This window comes from Charadrius vociferus, unplaced genomic scaffold, assembly GCF_000708025.1.
Source record: "Charadrius vociferus isolate BGI_N301 unplaced genomic scaffold, ASM70802v2 scaffold34, whole genome shotgun sequence".
NCBI classification, from domain to species: Eukaryota; Metazoa; Chordata; class Aves; order Charadriiformes; family Charadriidae; genus Charadrius; species Charadrius vociferus.
Window position 1 is genome coordinate 1,267,385 of NW_009647989.1, and position 6,594 is coordinate 1,273,978.

Consider the following 6,594-nt stretch of genomic DNA (forward strand, 5'->3'; position numbering starts at 1 on the left):
CGCCGGCCCGGCTGGGAGGTGCTCGGGGGGGGAGCAGGATGGAAGAGGGGTTGGAATTGGAGCTGCTTTTCACTGGGAAGTGCCCCACCCCCCCCTTTTTTTTTTTAACTAAAAATGAATTGTTTTGAAAAACGTCTTTTTGTATTGGTTTCACTAAAACTTTGTTCCAGGAAAGGAGAAATAGATCTGAAGCGGCGCAGCGTTTGCAGAGCAGAACTGGGAGGTGGGGGCTGGCTGTGATCCTTTCGGTGACTTCTCTGCAACCTTGTGATTTACTCATGTGTGTAACGCGCTGAGGTCAAGGACCCGGATATTACCATCAGCTAAAAATGAGAGTTTCCCCCCCCCCTTTTTTTTTTAATTTAAATTAGTCTCAAGATGTTTGCTCTTGTTCCATTTTTGGTATGGAAAAATATTCAGAATAGCTGAATTTTTGGTGAAATGGAAAATCTGATTCCTTCTGTCCCCCATCCTTTGCAATAGGGTTTTGAAAATTGTCTCTAGGATGCTTAGGAGCTACCCCGAAGCACGAATTTGTTAAGACTCTGAATTACATAGCAGAAGCTGTTTCCTTCTTAATTCTGAGGAAAAAGCAGTCCCTGCAGGAGCTGAATTTTTTTGCAGGTGAGGTGGTAACAACTCCGAGACTGCTAGCTAGAGCTGTGTGCATTGGGGATTTGCAAGAAGAACAGATTGCTCAGAGAGCTCTGTTCTGTGGTTTCTAGGAACGCAAATGCATTTGTACTGCATCAGCTAGAGATGGGGCTAGCTACTGTCTGGTCGTAAATAGAAGGTCCTGAAAAGAAAAACTAGCATAAAATTATTAAACAGTGAAGGCAGACTTATCAACATGGCATCGTTAATTCCTGTAGTTGCTTTCAGCCAGCACTGAGGAAAGCCCCATAGGAAGTCTGTAAGACACTCTGATGCCCGTGGCACATCCTGAAGGTCCTTCTTGAATCCCAGCGCCTAGTCCCAGCGAGAAGGTATGACCTCTTCCATGCAGGGATGTCAGTTTTTCTGTGTGTGGTGATAGGAGCTCGCTACTGTGGGTAAATTAAGATTGATCACTTAATTTGAAAGTAGGTATTTTCTCCCTGAGCAGCTTTACGCGTTTGTCTGCAAATTTCATAGTTCTGTGTTGAGGCTCCCACTGAAGAACATGGGTGTCCCCCTGTTTGTAGAAGGGGAAACTGAGGTACAGAAAGGTACCTCATAGGTAGATGTGAGAAACAGGAGTTAACTCCGAATCGTTTGATTTAACTGGCAGCGATAGCAGCCTCCTAAACAAATGTCAGCAGAAGTGTTACAAGCGGCTTATTCAACGTCTGTGAAACTTTTTGAGAACCTCTGATCACAGGCATATCGAAGAAGGAAGTAGCGTAGTCCGGTGGAAGGAAAACAGAGGGGCAAGCTGGTGTTGAGGTAGTACTGCTTGTGACTGCCTGACATCTCCGTGCTGAGGCTCTGGCAGCAGGTCCGCAGCCGTGGTCAGTATTGCTGTTCCCACTCTGCTGCGGGGTGACGGTGGAGGCAGAAAACGAGCTGCTTCATCGGGAGAGTTCAAGCCTTGGCATTCCTCTGCAAGATCCCATGGCTTGGCGTTTACAGAAATGGTCATGGGGGGCTAAAACAAGAGTTGTGGGTAGCTTATTGACATGTTGGTTGAGAGTAACCTAGATCTCTGCATACATATGGAAATGATACCTGGTAGTGGGGACTCTGCGGTTTTGCTGACAGTGTCATAACATGCTGTGGTGCCGAGCAGTGAAAGGCAAATTTAACCTTGAAGGGAGATGCAGGTTCCTGACTTTGAGTGTAAGACAGGAAGAGGTTTTTGCAAAAGGTGATAGACTCGACAGTGCTTGGAGTCTTTAAATTCAGTTATCTTTTTACGATCTATACTTTAATTCAGCATCTGGGAGAAGTCCTAAGGAGTGAAGATGTAGCGATCCCTTTGGGCTTGTAATCTGTGCATCTACTTATTCCCACACATCAAGAGCTCTGGAGAGGAGGGGTTGTTTTGCAGTGTCCTAAATGTGCTTGTAATACCTGTCCATTTGGTTAAGACAATGACTTCACTCAGCTCGAGTGCTTCAGGGCTGCCGGCAGTCGCTGTATTGTGTCCAGGAAGGGTATTTCCTCTCATGGCATAATTAGCCAGATGAATTTAGTTTTTGCCTTCCTTTGAAGCATTAGAAATGAGCCACAACTGGGGACCAAGAATGCCAGGAATGAGCAGGGCTGGGGGGAGAGGTGACTGTCCAATCTTCCTTGGGGGGGGGGAACCCCATCTTTTTGCTGTCATCACATGCTTTGATGGCAAGCCTTGTTTCTATCCTCGGAATCATACTTACCATAGAGTCTGGGGCCAGACTTTGTAGGTTTTCTCTTTCCTCTGCAGCATGGGATTGGTCACTAAGGGTCATCTGTGTGAGATGCGTTTGAACAGTCCTTTGCCAGTTTTGGAGTTACCACACTGGCTGTAGCACCATTTCTTGTGCTCTTTGTTCATGGTATGCAAATCTAATCTCCTTAGACTAAAGGACATCTGTCCTTATCCAAACTACTGAGCTCTCTTGCAAGAAACTGCGTGAAATTTTAATAAACTGTGATATGCAGGAGGTTTGACTGGATTTTAGGCAGAGAGTCATAGAATAGAATCATAGAATTATTTAGGTTGGAAAAGACCTTTAAGGTCATCAAGTCCAAGTCCTTTCTGTTCTTAAACTTTCTGACAGCAGAAGGAAGTTTTTCCTTATGGGAGATGAAAGGAAAGCATCCTTAAAAAGCTCTTAAAAAAGAGAAGCCTAATATGTTGAGGAGGTTTAAAGGGTAGTGGCATGAAGGAGACCTGTTTGTTCTGATGATAAAATCCGAAGTAATGGAAATTTTTATTGTTGCCAGTTGTACCTTAGGATTCTTTGTTTCTGGATTGCCTTTAATAAATGCCCTGTTTAAGAAAATTAAATTAAGTTGTTGTGTTGTTTTGTTTTGTTTCTTTTTTGAGTCTCAGGCAGCCTGCTATTACATGGTAAGACAGGAGAGGTAACAACATGACTAATTAAAGGGCAGCAGCGCTTCATTCCCTAAGGCTAATTATTCTGTAGAAAACGGGTCAATTACTTAGAGAAATTGTTTGCTGGCAGGAGGCAGGAAAAGCCTCTGTTCCCACTCCTCACCTTCCTTCTGTGGGAAGGGCTGCCCACCTCCATCAGCAGGTGCAATACCTTGGTAAGCTTTCAGATGCCAGAGCCATGTCCTGCAGATGGGGAAATGGCACCTGAGCAAACTTAAGATGTGGTCCCTTCTGTCCTGCGTGTTCCTCTCTAGCTGCAAATGAAGCAGTGTCCAACAAAGGTGGTCCTGGTTCAGACCTGGAGTGAAAGATATGCAGTGGAACAAGTGGGAGTTTTCTTTCAAAATAAAATCTGTCTGTTGTGAGAGGTGAAGTATGGTATTTTTCCTTACTACTTCTGAAAGGAGATTGATCATCTTGGTAGCTAATGTTTTCCGACATAAAAGGTATTATCTGCCTGTAGTTTGCTTGGTATGGGCTCGCAAATGATCCCCTTTTACTTCTCAGATCTGTTTCCTGTATGTATTTTAGTATTCTGTGGTGACTTTATCTCCTGACCATGTTGCTGGCTCCTAGCTCTGTGGGCTTGGTATACACTGGGTGGGGGAGTGGAGGGCTGGTTTGCCTTGTCTGTCAGAAATAAACTGGTCTGCTTTTTACATTTCCGTGACGATACGTGAGGCAGGAGTGCCCAGATGGTTTCGGAGCTCCTAGGTAAGGTGGTTGTGCAGGCAACCAGAAAGAATCCTGAAAGAAAGCCAGACTGGGCAAAGGCTTTGGCTCTGCAGGAACAGATTACCAACATCTGTGCCAACTGGGAACAACGTGCTCTTTCTGGTTAGTCAGAGCGCTACATTCCTGGTTGTAAATAATACACCCAATAATGGCTAGTGCAAGCCAGAGCCTATGCACCTCGCAGTCCAGCTAAAACAAGTGTAGAAGACGTATTTCCAGGTGCGTGCTGCTCTTTAACATGTCCTTAGAGGCTAAATAAAAGCTAGACTGCTTTACAGATTTGTGTCTAGGCATATCTGAATGAGAATACCTATCGGTTACTGGTTCAGAGGTGTCTAATCATTGTATAAGAGAGAAGCGTTTTGTTACCCTTTCTTTTTGTTCTGGATTTTTATTAGTGTCAGCACACAAGAGTTCACCACAACCTTATTTCAAAACTCTCCCGCCCTCTCAGGCTTCTGTCAAAGCTGGATTAGATGAGTGGAGGGAATCTATCACAAACACTTGCTGCCTTTGTTTCATTGCATAAGATCCAAGCATTAGTAGTCATTGGATAAGTGTTGATAGCACAGAGTGGCGAAGCTGCTGTGTGACTCCTTCCTTGCTGGATCTTTGCTCTCAGGTGCGCCTTATATTGAAGGTAGCCTGTATGAAGGACTTCTGCGAAGCGCCTTTCCGTCCCATTCTCCTTGCCTCTGCCGGGAGCATGAAGGAGACGATGAAGTATTTCTGCAGGAGGAAGCTCTCTCTTTAGCTGTGGCATAGTGCTGTGTGTACTGCTGAGCGCCTTCTGGGGATGGGGAGTCTGTTTTGTGGGTTTTTTTCGCCCTGAAGACAAACTCGTTCAGCTCCACCAGCCTAATCTGGGTTGAGAAATCTTGGCCAGGGCTGTGTCTGTACAGAGCTCTAAGTAGAGTGGTTTCTTGCTGCTTACGGCAGAGAGTGCCTGACGATTGTGGTATATGTGGCTGTTTTCCTCTCCTGCTAAACAGGCTAGCAAAGGCGGACTTGCTAAATCCATGGGGCACACTTTGGCCCACATATTTTCTTTGTATTTTGTGTCAGCGGAGGTTTATGGTCAGGGTGCTTCCAGTAAGTTCTAGAGAAAGAGTTACTTCTTTTTTGTGATTTCTGGTGTTTTCAAGATGTGTATATAGTTTCCCCTAGTGGCATGATAGATACCATGTGATTTGGTTTATTTTGATCCAGCAGTTCTTTCCAAGGCAGATCTTGCAATTAAGCTTTTAATTGGAAGTGGACTTGCACAAGAGCTGCACGATGTAGGGCACAGCTTATAAAGACACTCTCATGTCTACCAGGAAGACAGGAGCCGCTGTGAAGGTAATGTCATGATTCCTTAGCATTATAGAGCTTGGCTGTTGCTGCTTTCGCTTTTCTTTTGCCGGTTAATACTTTACCATGGAGATGAGATACTGAGTTTCCAAAACATCAGCTTCAGTCACTTCAGCTGATAGAGGCTGGCGCGGTATGAGGAGCGCCCCAGGCAGCTGAGCGCATTCTGTGCAATGGAAGACTCAGGTGCATGTATAAAGAAGTCAGTATATTATATTATATTAGCATATAACTTGCGGATGTGCAAAAAGTCAGTTTATCCTGTTAGATAATTATATCCTCTTGGACACAATGCCTCAGTTTGGTGCTTGTATTATCAGGTATTACTGTTCACCATAAAGGCAACTAACGCTTAATAGATTAGCTAGAGTGTAAATAGTTTTTCAAAGATCAGATCAATAAGTACAGCATGTTGATTTCTAAAAATGTCACGTATGCACTTGTTCTGATTCACCTCTGATTTTCACGGTACGAGCTCCAAGAGCTGTAATAATGCTTAGTGCTTCGGTTTCAAGTTGGGGTACACTACCTTGTATGTGGGGTGCACAGGGGTTGCTTTTTTTGTTTTCATTTTTCTTTTCCCAGCTATATGTCGGACATGGAAGATAGGAAAGTGTCACATTCTGATGAGAGAAGTGTAGTTTCCGTGGTTTGAGATCCTTGTTTGAGAAACAAGGACTGGACAATGTCATGACAATGATTAAAATTTGCTACACTTTGGACCAGAGCTTAGCAGCATTTGGAGTACTAAAAAGCTGTAAGTGCTAACACCAGCACTTCCACTGCATCTTTCATCTGAGATTCTCTCTGTTCTTAATGAATTTTCAGTGTGTCTCTCTGAGGCTGGTATTATTAGTGTCATTTTGCAGACAAGTAGATAAAATAAAATGCTTGTATAAGCACATTCAGCAAGCCAGAAAAAGGCAGGAATAAAATTCAGGAATAATAATGTTTCAACCTGTTCTTGAGCTACTATCTTGTACTTGCTCTTTTGCCATAGAAGAGACTAAAGGCATTAATGTTGGTTGCTTCCCCCCCCCCCCCCCTTTTTTTTTTTCCATTGGGTTAGGCAGTATAAAAGTGAGACATTATTATGCAACATATCTAAGTGTGCATGTGATACTTGAAAAAATGGTAATCAGATAAGTTGCTAGGCAACAGTACCCTGCCTTCATTTACCAAAAAGCCAATGAGTTTGCTTTCATGATGTAACATGTGTTCTGTACTTCTTCATAAAGCAAGTGTAGGTGGAGTTTTGTAAGAGTTGCTCCTTTTAACTCGCCTCCTGCTCAACCTACCATATTGCAAGGTCAGATTTGACCCCAGTTTCAGAGAAATGTATTCGCAGAACCTGAAATCAGCAGAAAAAAATTTAGATGAGTTCTTAAGAATAATAAAGTATATGTATATAAGAAAATAACCACCTG